The 15,400-nt window shown below is 34.5% G+C and overlaps 1 protein-coding gene across 4 annotated transcripts in view; it reads right to left on the bottom strand.

Moving 5' to 3' along the window:
* The window catches only part of hyd (E3 ubiquitin-protein ligase hyd), a 1,108,663-nt gene that overhangs the window by 295,080 nt on the left and 798,183 nt on the right, over nucleotides 1–15,400 (bottom strand). The window lies entirely within an intron of this gene.

Raw genomic sequence — 15,400 nt, 5'->3', positions numbered from 1 at the left:
GAAACTGCAGTAAATTTTTATGAAAAATTTGTAAAAAGTAATTGAATTCAAAATGGCTCAAAAGTATGTAAGTATTAATTGGTAAAAGTCTTAAAATGTACTCACGGACGCACCGCTTTATTCAAAAAAAACCTCAATTTGGTTTTTCATGGAACCACCGCATGTATTAAAAATTGAATTGGTTTTTCACGGAACCACCACATGTAATAAAAAAATCTTAATTGGTTTTTAACGGAACCACCGCATATTGTCAAAAAAAAAAAATTACTTGGTTTTTAACGGAACCCAGCGTATGTATCAAAAAAAATTAATTGGTTTTTTCGAAAACCACCGTATGTATCAAAAAAATTGATTGGTTTTCTAACAACCCACCGTTTATCAAAATCCAAAATTTATATGAATGTGAAATTATTTTAATTGGAAAGCGAAGACACCGAATTTAATAAAAAATTTTGATTTTTAATATACATACATATATAGGTTTTAAAGAAAAAATACCCGTAGAAAAATTAAATGAAAATTTGTCGTAGACATGTAAAGTAAGTTGTTTTTCACCGTTTTTGTCTGTTTTCCTATGTAAATTTTTGTCGTTTGCCTTTTTTGTCATGGCTCTTGTCTGTACTGCCAAAATTTGTTTATTAGCTTCTTTAATCTCATCGATTGTTATACGCGATAGTGCATCAGCACAAACGTTTGATTTACCTTTTATATATACAATAGTAAAGTTATATTCAGATAGTTCCAGTCTTATTCTGGAAAGTTTTGAAGATGGGTCTTTCATGTTGAATAAGTATACTAGAGGTCTATGGTCTGATTTTACAATAAAATGGGTACCATACACATATGGTCGAAATTGCTTGATTGCAAAGTAAATAGCTAAAAGCTCTAATTCTATAATGGGCTTTTTCTGTTCGGCTTTATTAAATGCTTTAGAAGCGAAACAAATTGGTAAATCACTACCTTGTTGTTCTTGACTCAGAATAGCGCCACATCCAGTTGTGGAAGCATCAACTGTAATAATGAATTGTTTAGTAAAATCTGGATATTGAAGTAATTTTGGTGAAAGTAACGCTGCTTTCAAAGATAAAAATGCTCTTTCCACTCAACATCCCATACAAATTCAACTCTTTTCCTGCTTAATCGATTTAGAGGCGCTGCCAGAGACGCAAAATTAGGTATAAACCGTCTGTAATAGTTTGCAAACGCGACAAATCGTCGTACCGCGTCTTTGTCAGTCGGTTTTGCATACTTTTTAATTGCGTTTATTTTAGAGTCGTCTGGCAACAAACCTTTGGCTGAACATTTATGACCTAAAAATGTAACTTCTGGTCGTAAAAAGTTGCATTTATTTGGGTTAAGTTTGAGATTAAAAGATCTACAAGTATCGAAGACTTTTGAAAGATTTTTAATGTGGTGTGCTTCGCTACACCCTATGACGATAATATCGTCGACGTACAAAAATGCGACATTGGGTGGTATACCCGAAAAAGATATTGTCATCATTCGTGAAAACGAATTTGGTGCTATATTTAGGCCGAATGGAAGCACTTTCCATCTAAATGCGCCACGGTCAGTGCTGAAAGACGTAATGTCACGAGAATCAGGATGCAAGGGGATTTGATGAAATCCTGAAAAAAGATCTAATGTGGAAAAATATCTTGCCCTGCCAAGATTGTCTAAAATATCGTCAACTCTAGCTAGTGGAAATTTATCAGCAATGAGTTTTTTGTTTACCGCGCGAAAATCTACGCACATACGATATGCTTTTTGACCATTAGTATCTTTCTTTGGGACTACAATGAAAGGACTATTGTAATTCGAATAACTAGGTTCAATCAAATCATTGTCTAACAATTTATTTACTTGTCGATTTATTTCTTCGCGTTGAGAGTATGGCAATCTATAGTTTTTAACATATACCGGATCGTTGCCTGTCAATCTTAGTTTTTGCTCGTAAAAGTTATTTAAAGTCATTTTGTCCGTGTCAAGAGCGAAAATGTCGGCATAATCTATGCAAAGGTCAATTAATTTACTATGAGCATGTTGAGGTATTTGATTTTTTAAAATCGAAGTTAGTTTTTTCGTACGTTTGTCTTCTGTTTCTGTCTTGTTAATTGTATAAACATTGTAGTTTGAAAGTTTTTCTGTCCGAATACTTTTTCTTTTCACATACTTTATATCATCTGTGGTATTTATGACTTTAATAATTGGGTTACTGGAATTAACAATGCACCTAGCTGTGAAAACACCTTTTTCGATTTCCTGCGAGTCCACGAAAAGTGGTTCGGGTGAATTTCCTAAATCAAACAGTCTGAATATTTCGCATCTTGGAGGAATGATACAACTGTCGCTTTCTGTTCCGTGTAGGATTGGTATCGCGACTTTTTCATTACCTACCCAAAAGGAAATACTATTTCTTTCATAATTAATAATGCATTTGTTAATTTTCAGAAAATCTTTACCCAGTATGCCATCGGATGGAATATTAAAGTCTTCATTCACTACGTGTAAAGTATGTTTAATAGAAAAGTTTGAAACATTTAAATTTGCTGTAATTTTACCTAAAGTGGAAACTGAATTGGAAGTGACACCGATAATGTTAATAATGTCGTTCGTATTTAATGGAATTTTACTGTCTAGACATGATATTTTTATTAAGGAAATGTCGGCTTGAGTGTCTACTAGGAAAGAACAAAATTTTTGTGACTCGTTTAGTTGTAATTCTATGAAATCAGAGTAATTTAAATTTAAAGAATAGATGCCTATTGGTGAGGGAAGTTCGCTTACTGGCTTAGTTCGTCCTCCCTCAGTGTTCGCTCCTGAGGGGCGCTGGCGTTTAAAGCGCGAACGTTTGCGTTTCGACCTCTACTGTTTGAGGATCTTGAATTGTTGTTTCTATTGTTACTATTGTTTGGATTAGGATTGGTATTTGGACGCGTATTATTATTGTGATTATTCTGATATCTATTTCCGTTATAATTCCTATATCTTTGATTATTATTACCGTTATAGTTACTATTGTATGAAAATGAACTGTTATTATTTCTATAACCAGTATAGCCGCGCTTTGGGTAAAAACCTCGATAACTACCACGTGAATTTCTAAATGTACTGTTACCACGTGATCGAAAAGCTAAAACCTGACGCTCAGTTACTTCATTGTTTTGTTCTACAATTAATTTTGCTACCACGTCCTTCGGATCAGTGAATGCTGTTGAGGCTAGAATGGTTTTTACTAAATTTGATTTTGTATTTAGACAACACACGTTAACAGTTTGTTCGACTGCCATTTCATGAGCTTTCGTTTGAGTGATCCCTTCAATAATAAGAGACTGCTCAAGTGAGTCAGCTAAATCTTCAACTTTTTTGGCAAAATCTGTATAATTGTTTCCGTTAACATGTAACGCTGCAATTCTCCCTGCTACAACTTTGGAGTTGTCTGGTTTGATCCTATTACGTAGAACTGTTTTAATTTCGTTGACTGAAGCTACTTGTGTTGGTATTGCTTCACGAGCTTTACCTTCTAATTTTGATTTTAAGAATGCTATAAAGGTATCGGTTAAATCTGCAGTGGCGAATTGTTCGAGTAATGCAATTTTGTCTATAAAAGAATCAAGTGCTAGTGGATCACCACTGTAGTTTTCTCTAATAGAATTAGCACATGTGTTAATAAAAATTTTCTTTTCCTCAAGTGTTGCCATGATTTGATCGTTAAGATCTGGAGCTGAATTAGAAGAAGATGAGGCCACGTTTGTACTATTTGGATCGTTAGGATCTGATGTTAGAGTAGAAGTTAAAATTTCACTATTTGAATCGTTGAGATTTGAAACTAAATTAGAAGTTGAATTTTTAATGGAAGAATTTTCGAAGCCTGGAAAATCTGTTGATAAAGAGAATCTATTTTCCTGGTTTGTGCCTTTTTCGGTCGAAGATGAAGCTAAACTTTCGTAGCTTGAGCCTAATTTATCTGAATCGGATTCTGAATCTGAAGTTTTTTGCACTTGTCTACCACTTCTAAGGTTGTACATATGAAATTACTAAAGCACTTGTTTGAATGTTGAATTTATATTTGGAGTCAAATTGTTGAGGAAAAAGAGCGAAGGAAGAATTAAAGAAATATTTAACAATTTATTAGAATAATTAATTGAAACTGCAGTAAATTTTTATGAAAAATTTGTAAAAAGTAATTGAATTCAAAATGGCTCAAAAGTATGTAAGTATTAATTGGTAAAAGTCTTAAAATGTACTCACGGACGCACCGCTTTATTCAAAAAAAACCTCAATTTGGTTTTTCATGGAACCACCGCATGTATTAAAAATTGAATTGGTTTTTCACGGAACCACCACATGTAATAAAAAAATCTTAATTGGTTTTTAACGGAACCACCGCATATTGTCAAAAAAAAAAAATTACTTGGTTTTTAACGGAACCCAGCGTATGTATCAAAAAAAATTAATTGGTTTTTTCGAAAACCACCGTATGTATCAAAAAAATTGATTGGTTTTCTAACAACCCACCGTTTATCAAAATCCAAAATTTATATGAATGTGAAATTATTTTAATTGGAAAGCGAAGACACCGAATTTAATAAAAAATTTTGATTTTTAATATACATACATATATAGGTTTTAAAGAAAAAATACCCGTAGGCAAAAGAAATGTTAAATACGTATATGTATATTATACTTATTGTGCTGCTGCCGTAAACGCTGCCGCTGTCGTCGCCAATGCTGCTGATGCCGGAGTTGTTTCTGCAGCCGGAGTTGCTGCCGAAGTCGCTGCCGGTGTTTTTGCTGCTGTTAATATTGCTGCTTCTGGCGGTGGTGGTGGTGGTTGAAAATGGCGATGTTTTACCGTTTTGTAGTGGCGTGGGTTATATGCCGTTATTAAAAGCGTTGTTTTACAAAACTTTCCTCGTTTTTGCTTTTATATTATCTCCGTTATATTTATTGTAGTTTTTAGTTGGTTTTATTAATTTAAAGATTTTGTTTTATCTCCGTTAAATTTATTTATCTATTAAAAATTGTCTTTCCTCCAATTGGATATTTAATTTTGTATTACCTCTGCCTTATTTAGTTGCAATTTTTAGTACATTACGTTATTTAAAAGATTTTTATATTATTTTTGTTGAATTAGTCGTAGAATTAGTTGATTTGTTAAACATTTCCCTTTTATTATTTTTATTATTTATTTTTTATAATATTTCTGTTTTAATTTGTCGTAGTTTTAGTTTTAGTTTATTATACAATATTAATTTTTCTCCAAAATTTCTATCACCCACTGCCACTTTTTTTTTACACCACTCTACTCACCGCCGAAATTGAAAATGAACGAGGCTCCAGCCTCACGGTCGCCATGTGAACAACTTCCGTTGTCCTCTCGCCGGTAACCTACCAACTTGTTGGTAATCGCCTTGTGGCGTCACCTTCATCGAAAATGTTGTCTCGGAGGGCGCCTCCTCCATGTAGTCGCCATGAATGCCTAGGATCGCGTGGCGGTCTCCTACGCCAGATATGGTGCCGCATTAAAAAAAGACGACTACACTTTTTTTTAATTTAAAATACTTTTTATTGCTTTTCACTTCTCAAAAAAATCACGTACAAACTTGAGCAACGTCTTGCTCGTCAAGTTGCCGAAAAAATTATGCACATGATGGCGGTGAAACATGAAAAATGCCGAGCCATGATTGCCAGTCATTTTTCATGTTTCACCCCATACATATATATACCTTGTTCTTTCTGCCTAACAGCCTTACAATGGCTGAATACTTATTTATATATATATTTCCTATTCTTCTTAGTATTCAAAATGACATGTTAGTAATGAAAGTTATAGTGTTGCCATATGTGTCATTGAAAAGATGGCTTGGGTCATTTTACCATTACACTTCTTCTGAGGCCCAAGAGGACGATTGGTAGCAGTGTAGTCCGCCGATTGTTATCATGACACATAAGAGAGGCTTTGAGTGATCGATCGAATAAATTTTCGTTTTATCCTCGAAGTTTATGCGCCGCAATGTTAAAGAATTTGTGCCTGTTAACAGTTCTCTTAGATCATTGTCCACATATTGTGCGTTTAGAAGTTGTTTATTAGTAATTGCGGTTGGCATGGTAAATTGTGTAAAGCCTCGACAGTGCATCTGCTACTAAATTTTTGTCACAAGAAAGATGTACGATGCTCGCTGAAAACTGCGATATGTATTAAGTGGACGTAGTTGACGAGGTGATGCTTTGTCAAGCGTTTGCGTGAAAACGTACATGAGAAGCTTGTGATCGCTTTTGATGATAAACTGCTGTGCTTCTAGAACTGTCGAAATGTTTTTACCGACTCGTAAATTGCCAAGAGCTCCCGATCATAAGTGCTATAACTTTGCTTCGGGAGAAAAAACCGAGGGGACGCCAAACGCTATTACTTTTTTTGCTCAACCGAGTCCCCAATGGCCACGTCTGAGGCGTCACATGTGAGTGTAAGAGGAGCGTTGCATACAGGATGCGCAAAGATTGCTGCATTGGAAATACTCTTTTTACATGTTTCGAATTCCTTGATTTCGGTGCCCAGACAATTTGTCTCTTATCATTCTGTATTGAGTCATGCAAGTACTCATTAAGTTGAGCTTGGAGTTTGGCAGCATGGGGTATGCACCTTCGGTAATAATTTATTATACCTATAAACCTTCTGAGGGCGGCAATAGTTTCTGGTTTGCTATATTTTTCAAAGACAGCTTCCCGATCATTTGGCGGATTACAGCCCTGCGAATTAACAGTGTATCCTAAAAATTCGACTTCAGGTTCGCTGAATACGATTATCAAGATTAATGTGAAGGCCATGTTGCTTTATTTAAAAGAGAAAAAAATATACGTACATGTTCCTAATGTTCGTTTTGTGTTTTTGATATTACGAGTATTTCGTCAACATATATGTAGACAAAATTTATGTCCCTGAAAACTGAGTCCATAAATCGCTGAAATTTCTGTGTGACGTTTCGAAGTCCAAAAGACATATATAGGTACTCAAACAATCCAAACGGTGCGGTCTTGGCAACATCATCTGCCATTGGAATTTGGTGATACGCTTTGATCGTTGGTCGAGAAAGTCATTTTCCGTGTAGCTTCTCATGAATATGAGCTATAGGGTACCGATCAGGAATGGTTTGCGAGTCGCCGAGGCTTTACTGCAACCGGTGGGCCAACATCTGAAACTTGGCGGCTAGGCGAAAAAGGCATTCATATTCACTAAGTGGAGTTTGGGGCAAATTTATTTAGAGTGGCGATATTATAATCGGGCATATGACATAGCAAACCGTTTATTGTTCTGCCCGGCTTGTAGCCAACGAGATATTTGTTTGTTAAGTCAGGCAATAAATGAAAATGTGAGAGAAAATCTGCTCCAGTTAGGGGCGTTTGCACATCGGCTATAATAAAGTTGCATTCAAAAAGGCTAGACATGCCGATATCCATTTTGTTATGTTTTTTACTGCCGAAGGTACGAATGGGCGTATGGTTGGCGGCAGTTAGTTGTAAATCATTTTCCAGAAGTTTTTTCTTAATTAAAAAGAGAGGAAATACTGACACACAGGATCCACTGTTGATCAAAAAAAGTTGTCTAGAAATACGATCGAACACATGGAGTCGATTTTCCGTAATGAGTTTGTCTTGTACGTCTGATGTTTTGGTTGCTACTGCCGCCAGCAGAATGTGCCGTCGACAGTCGGGCAAGTTTTCCTATTTCGACCAGTGAACGCAGCCAGCAGAACTTCCGAATTTCTTATAAAAATAGCACAAGTTGGGGTGTACTTACATTATCTGACTGACTGCGATTAGAATTTTTATTTTACTTTTTGAGCTCAACCTGAATGGCATTGACTTTGCTTAGTAGAGAATTTATTGTGATGTTGACATCGGCAATTTTAGATTTGTCTTGGAACGTCGACCTTATAGCAAAAACGGAGTCGTCTTCAGGCGGGACCTCGATAGCTGATACAGAACTGGGATAATTTTAAAGGGTTTCCTACATTATGTCAGCTGGTGTGTCTAGTTGGTAAAGACTTCCTTCTGATAAAACTAGCATTGGCCTAATGGATGCTGGCATCTGGCGAAAAAACAGCATACGAATAAGGCCGGTGCTGTCCTCTGGTAACAAACAGCGCAATTGTGCCAGTATATCGGAAGGCTTTAGCCCAGAAAATTCATTGCCATGTAGCAATTTATGAAGTTTTGTTTCTGGAGAGTCGGTAACCTTTTTTATTATGTACTGCTTCAAAGTGGCGTACCTGTTGTTTTCCGGCGGGTGTGGTATGAGGTCTTCCTCGTGGAGTAAGATATCATCTTCTAATTTCATTGAGGTTATGTCAAATTTGTCGTTGTCAGCTGTGATGTTGTTCAATCCGAACGCACGTTCCAGTTGAGCGAGCCAAAGAAGTGGATTTCCTCCGTGTCCTTTACGATACTTGGTCCTTTTACGGTACTATTTAATATTTTACCTTTTCTAGTAACTTTCTAAGATTTTTTGTTAAGGTTATAAGCAGGCCTTTTTAAATACCTACGTTAAAAAATTATTTTTCGTTTTTTCCTGCTCCGTTCAATCAACTTGTGTTGAGCATGGACGTTAAGTTAAAATATTTAAATATCCGCATATGTAGTTGAAAATATTTAGGAGCTATTATTAAAGAATTTGAATTATCATAAGTTAAATTAGCCACTTAAAGTGGCCATAGGGCCAATCGACTCCAGAACCCTTCAAAATTTGGTGTAGTGAGCGTTGCACACGCTTCCGTTTGACCATAGAACCGTTTCGAGAAAAATACCATAACCATATTTTTACTGAAGTGAAACGAACACAAAAGCAAATAAGCTCCGCGGGATCAATTTTATGTTAATTGGCAATAGCCTTTCTACTAGATATCTCATTAGAGTTAAATAAAAATACGCCGCGGTATTTTGTATTCCAAATTTTCTTTAGGCGCAAACGTCAATCAGTCGAACAATTAAGGTCCTTCACGTACCAGCAAATGGCCGACGTACTCGAAAAGATGGAAATCTACAAAAAAACGTACATCGAAATAAAATTTTTTAAATATTTAACGAGCTCGAGGCCATATACATATATATTCAGATTAAAACCAGGATAGATTTTATATACAGTGGCTCACAGCTTATTTCGTGCAGCTACAGAAAAAAACTTTAGAACTATATAGAAAGGAAACTAGTGACGGTGTCAAAAAAATTCAAATGCACGACTTTGATAAAAATATGCATTTATTTGAACACATACTTAATTCTCATGTGTTTACACGTTTGTGCTAGTTATTTAATAAAAACTAAAATTATCTCAAAAACTAAAGTCACAGGTTAATTCCTGCACTGCGGTCTGCCTTAGAAAAAAATACTTTTTATTTAGTTTAGTACCTCGTATGACTACGTTTTTGTTAAATAACATCTTCAAGATGATTTTCCATAGATGCAATTAGTTTTTCAGCGGCTTCGGGTGGTACCTTATGCCTTTCTTCGACAAGAGTAGTTTTTAAATCGCTAATCTTACCAATCTGCCTTTGCCGTGTAGCCGATTCCAAAATTGACCAGAAGTGTTCAATGGAATTTAAGGCGAGAGATTGTGGAAGTGGATTCATGAGGTGTGGACAGTTCCATATTACCCATGCCTGCACAATCCCGGCACAATCCTGGATATGTGTTAAGGGTATTTGTCTTGGTTATTGCGAAATCGATCACTGCATTTGAATTGCATTTGAATTTTTTTGACACCGTCACTAGTTTCCTTTATATTTAGCTCTACATTTTTTTCTATAGCTGCACGAAATAAGCTGTGAACCACTGTATATGTATACATATTAGATTTTATTTCGTCGATATTTCGGCCTCAATCTGAAGTCATTCTCAAGGCAAAAAAAAAACAAACATGAAACATTAAAATCATAAAACATACAAAAATATATTCATAAACTTACACTCTTCGGTGTAGCTTGTCGACTAATTTAGCAATATTAAACATAAATACAAGAAGGCAATAGGACTGAAAAAGTAAACATCAAAAAATATACAGTAATTGTAAACAAATTTTACACAAACAGCAATACATTAAACTAACTAAATAATAGGCAATGCTCTTCTGTTGCTCTTGTTGATCAGTTGGCGGTATGCCGACGCGCATTTTTCCGTATCTGCTTTATAGTTCATTCGTTTCTCTCTCGGTTCATTAATGATAAACAACATCTCAAGTGTGTATCTTTTGTTGTAGTGCTTCTCCTTTTCCATTATTGCTACGTTCTCAAAATCTGGTGTGCCCGGTTTCTCTGCAATGCTGACTTAAAGATGTTTTGTTAGCCCCGGAACATATGTAGATGTCTTATATATTTTATTAGATTTATCATTAAAGGTTGGATTGGTTTTAGCTTTTGTAAAATGGTCGTGAATATAGCCTCTTATTAGACCTAAAGGAAAATCGTTGCCTTTTAGAATTTTCGTAATGATTTCTATATTTTTGCCATGATATATCGTATCGCTGATTGATCAAACTCTCTTGATAAAGTTTTTCGATGTGTTGACTATGGTTAATTTGTCGTGCTTTGAATAAAAATTTATCAATCTGCCCGATGCAGTGGGTTTTTTGTACCAATCGGAGGATAACTTATTATGCTTGCGTATCTAGATATGGTAGTAATCCATCTTTTTCAATTTCAAATGTAAACTTGATAGTTCTGTTGTATCTGTTTAATAGATTTATCGTGTCTTCCACTGCATTCTTTTTCACAATGGCAAACAGATCGTCAACATATTTTGTTAGCAAACGCGGTTTTTGAGACGCACCCCCTTCAAATTTTGTTAACAATTCCTCCATCATATATAACGTCGGATTTGTCAAATTCTTCCATTTTGTTTTTTCTATTACTGAATATTTTTGGGACGGTATTATTATAAGTAAATGCTATTTTAAATCCCCCACGGTCATACATTGTGGAATATTTCATTCTATTTGATAGCCCCGGAACATATGTGGATGTCTTATATATTTTATTAGATTTATCATTAAAAGTTTGATTGGTGTTAGCTTTTGTAAAATGGTCGTGAATATAGCCTCTTATTAGACCTAAAGGAAAATCGTTGTCTTTTAGAATTCACGACCATTTTACAAATGCTAACACCAATCAAACCTTTAATGATAAATCTAATCTAATAAAATATATAAGATATCCACATATGTTCCGGGGCTATCAAATATAATGAAATATTCCAAAATGTATGACCGTGAGAGATTTAAAATAGCATTTACTTATAATAATACCGTCCAAAAAATATTCAGTAATACAAAAAACAAAATAGAACAATTTGACAAATCCGACGTTATATACCGGATCCCTTGCAAAAATGACGGGTCCTACGTATGCCCTAATGCATATGTGAGTACTACTAAGTCCAGACTAAAAACAAGGATTTCCGCGCATAAATCAAATTTAAAAAATTGCGACCACCATAATGAAAACAAAACAGCTTTAAGTCAGGTCAGCATTGCAGAGAAACCGGGCACATGCCAGATTTTGAGAACGTAGCAATAATGCAACAGGAGAAGCATTACAACAAAAGATACACACTTGAGATGGTGTTTATCATTAATGAACCGAGAGGGAAACGAATGAACTACAAAGCAGATAAGGAAGAATGCGCGTCGGCATACCGCCAACTGATCAACAAGAGCAACAGAAGAGCATTATGAGAGTTTCGCCTATTATTTAGTTAGTTTAATGTATTGCTGCTTGTCTAAAATTTGTTTACAATTACTGTATATTTTTTTGATATTTACCTTTTCATTTCTATTGCCTTCTTGTATTTATGTTTAAGATTGCTAAATTAGTCGACAAGGTACACCCAAGAGTTTATGAATATATTTTTGTATGTTTTATGATTTTAATGTTTCATGTTTGTTTTTTTAGTCTTGAGAATGACCTCATATTGAGGTCGAAATATCGAAGAAATAAAATCCAATATATATACATATATATAAAATCTATCCTGGTTTTAATCTGAATATATATGCTCGTTAAATATTTAAAATTTATAAATCTAAGGCCGAAAATAATTAGAAGATAATTGTGGAACGGAGAGCACACGTAACAACAAAAATACGCGAAACATCTACAGAGATATCAAAAGCAAATATGGAATTGAGACCAAAAAGTGCATAAAACGTTCACACAACAACTAGCTAAGTTGACGCAGTCAACGAAGTTTCTTGTAAGATGCAGGAAGAGCGCAATAATACCGAAATTTATAAGTAATGCTATGAAGAATATTTCCAACGTTCTCAACAACAACACCGATGAAAAGAAATTACCCAAGAAGATAAGGAATGCAGCGGCTTCATATTTGAAGAATGCGGAGAACAAACTTTTGAGTATTATAATAAGAAGTAAGTATGAACTACGGAAATTAAAGGAAAATGAGGTAAATACCATAAAAAATAAACTACACCAACAACTTGATACGGAAGATGCGTTCATATTTTTCGACAGTGAGAGACTTCTAATAGATAATATGAGATTATCTACAAAAGCAAAGAAGACACATACTAATAAATTTGAAAGACTCGGAGATTTACAAAAACAATCGCTGAACATTAAATCTATAACTGAGTGGTTTTGTAATACGACACAGACAGACATACCGACAGATATTCAATGGTTTCTCTCTTTAGGTCTCTTTACCAATGATAAACGAAGAGTTCCCACTATTTAAATTAATAGCAGACGGAGAGGACTCTATTCAGACCATCCAAGACAAGGAGCAGCAAGAAATTGAGAGAAATAACTTTACTTCACTAATAAGGGATCACTTAAAGAAACCGAAAATCAGTGAGCGTGACAGATTTATGTTAGATACCCTACAGTCGGCAAAGATATTGCTTAAGAAGAACAACGACTTATTGGTTCTGAATGCCGACAAAGGTAATGTTACAGGCGTGATGAAAAAATCAGATTATGAAGTGAAGGTGCAACAAATGGTTAATGATATTTCTGCATATCGCATCTTGAAACGTGACCCTACCAACAAGTTACAAGAAAAAAATAATGAAATTGTTGAGAAATTGTTCAGGAATAAAATGATAGATACAAAAGAGAGATATAAACTTTTGACAACTCTGACCAAAGAACTGTTCCTGGAAGTCGTACGTTTTTGTATTAAAGAAAATATGTACATATTTCATAGTCAATAATAAAATATATGAGCAGCGTGTAGGAATGCCGATGGGGTCACCGGCATCGCCGGTCATAGCAGACATAGTGATGGAAGAATTGTTAACAAAATTTGAAGAGGATGCGTCTCAAAACCCGCGTTTGCTAACAAAATATGTTGACGATCTGTTTGCCATTGTGAAAACGAATGCACTGGAAAACATGATAAATCTATTAAACAGCTACAATAGAACTATCAAGTTTACATTTGAAATTCAAAAAGATGGATTACTACCATATCTAGATACGCTGGTAGTGAGAAAACAAATTTATCCTTTGATTGGTACGAAAAACTTTATCAAGAGAGTTTTATCAATCAGCGATACAATATACCATGGCAAAAATATAGAAATCATTACGAAAATTCTAAAAGACAACGATTTTCCTTTAGGTCTAATAAGAGGCTATATTCACGACCATTTTACAAAAGCTAACACCAATCAAACCAAAACCAAATAGAATGAAATATTCCAAAATGTATGGCCGTGAGATATTTAAAATAGCATGTACTTATAATAATACCGTCCAAAATATATTCAGTAATACAAAAAACAAAACAGAAAAATTTGACAAAAGATACACATTTGAGATGTTGTTTATCATTAATGAACCGAGAGAAAAACGAATGAACTACAAAGCAGATACGGAAAAATGCGCGTCGGCATACCGCAAACTGATCAACAAGAGCAACAGAAGAGCATTATGAAAGTTTCGCCTATTATTTAGTTAGTTTAATATATTTCTGTTTGTGTAAAATTTGTTTACAATTACTGTATATTTTTTTGGTGTTTACTTTTTCGGTTCTATTGCCTTCTTGTATTTATGTTTAATATTGCTAAATTAGTCGAGAAACTACACCCAAAAGTTTAGGTTTATAAATATGTTTTTGTATGTTTTATGATTTTAATGTTTCATGTTTGTTTTTTTAGTCTTGAGAATGACCTCAGATTGTGTTCGAAATATCGACGAAATAAAATCCAATATATATACAGTGGAATTCCCTATTACGGACAGTCCTTATAACCGGACAGCTCCAATAACCGGACAAATTTTGGGCACACAGGTTTTTCATTAATTTTTTCATACAAATATCATCCTAATAAACGGACACTCTAATAACCGGACGCGGAAAAAGTTTTTCCAACCATTTTCATAAAAAAATTTCTCATAAACGGACAAAATTCAAAAATATCACAAGCAAGCTCTGTTGTTCATTATAAACATGTATGCACACATTCAAGCCGTGTGTTTCAAATTAAGGGTAGTTTTCCGTTCAGTTTGTTAATCAATTGCATGCGAATGGTTGCGTTCAAAGTTCGTAATAATATGGCGCCGGAAAAGAAGGTACTTTCTATTAAAGAAACAAGTAAGGACGGGACTGTCTTCGGCTATGCCGAAGACTTCATACCTTTCATGAATGGGGCTGAACAATGATCTTATCCCATTCGTAATCTCCGAATAATCGGATGTATAAGATAAGAAATATATAGTGAACAAATATACATACCTAAACGATTTTTAAGATAAATATAAAATAAACAAGTAAGGACGGGACTGTCTTCGGCATACCTTTCATGAATGGGGCTGAACAATAATCTTATCCCATTCGTAATCTCCGAATAATCGGATGTATAAGATAAGAAATATATAGTGAACAAATCTACATACCTAAACGATTTTTAAGATAAATATAAAATAAAAAATAGGTAGGTACTTTGTGTGAGGGTGCAAAGTTTCAGGTTTTTTGTGGTCTGCGTGTAAAAACTATGACTACGAATCACGTATTTCAACAATATATGACGTAAACGTAACTATTTGATGAAATTTTATGAATTTTGAAGCTTCTAGCCGTAAAAAAGGGGCACACAAATACAGTTTATATGGGGTATATAATATATGTACCACCGATCTCTATGATTTTTTCAGACAACAATATATGCTATATACGTAAGCATTTGGTGAAATTTGAAGCTGCTAGCTGTTAAAATGGGGCAGAAATTTCGCAAAGTTTCTTATCTGAACAATCGGTTGTATGAGATTATATATACCACCGGTCTCTATGATTTTTTCAGAAAACAATATATGCTATACACGTAAACATTTGGTGAAATTTGAACATATCTAAACGATTTTTAAGATAAATATAAAATAAAAAATAG

Source organism: Eurosta solidaginis, chromosome 1 (genome assembly GCF_040869045.1).
Source record: "Eurosta solidaginis isolate ZX-2024a chromosome 1, ASM4086904v1, whole genome shotgun sequence".
In the NCBI taxonomy this organism is placed as follows: domain Eukaryota; kingdom Metazoa; phylum Arthropoda; class Insecta; order Diptera; family Tephritidae; genus Eurosta; species Eurosta solidaginis.
The sequence above is the reverse complement of the archived record's forward strand: the minus strand, read 5'-3'. Positions and strand labels throughout refer to the sequence as shown.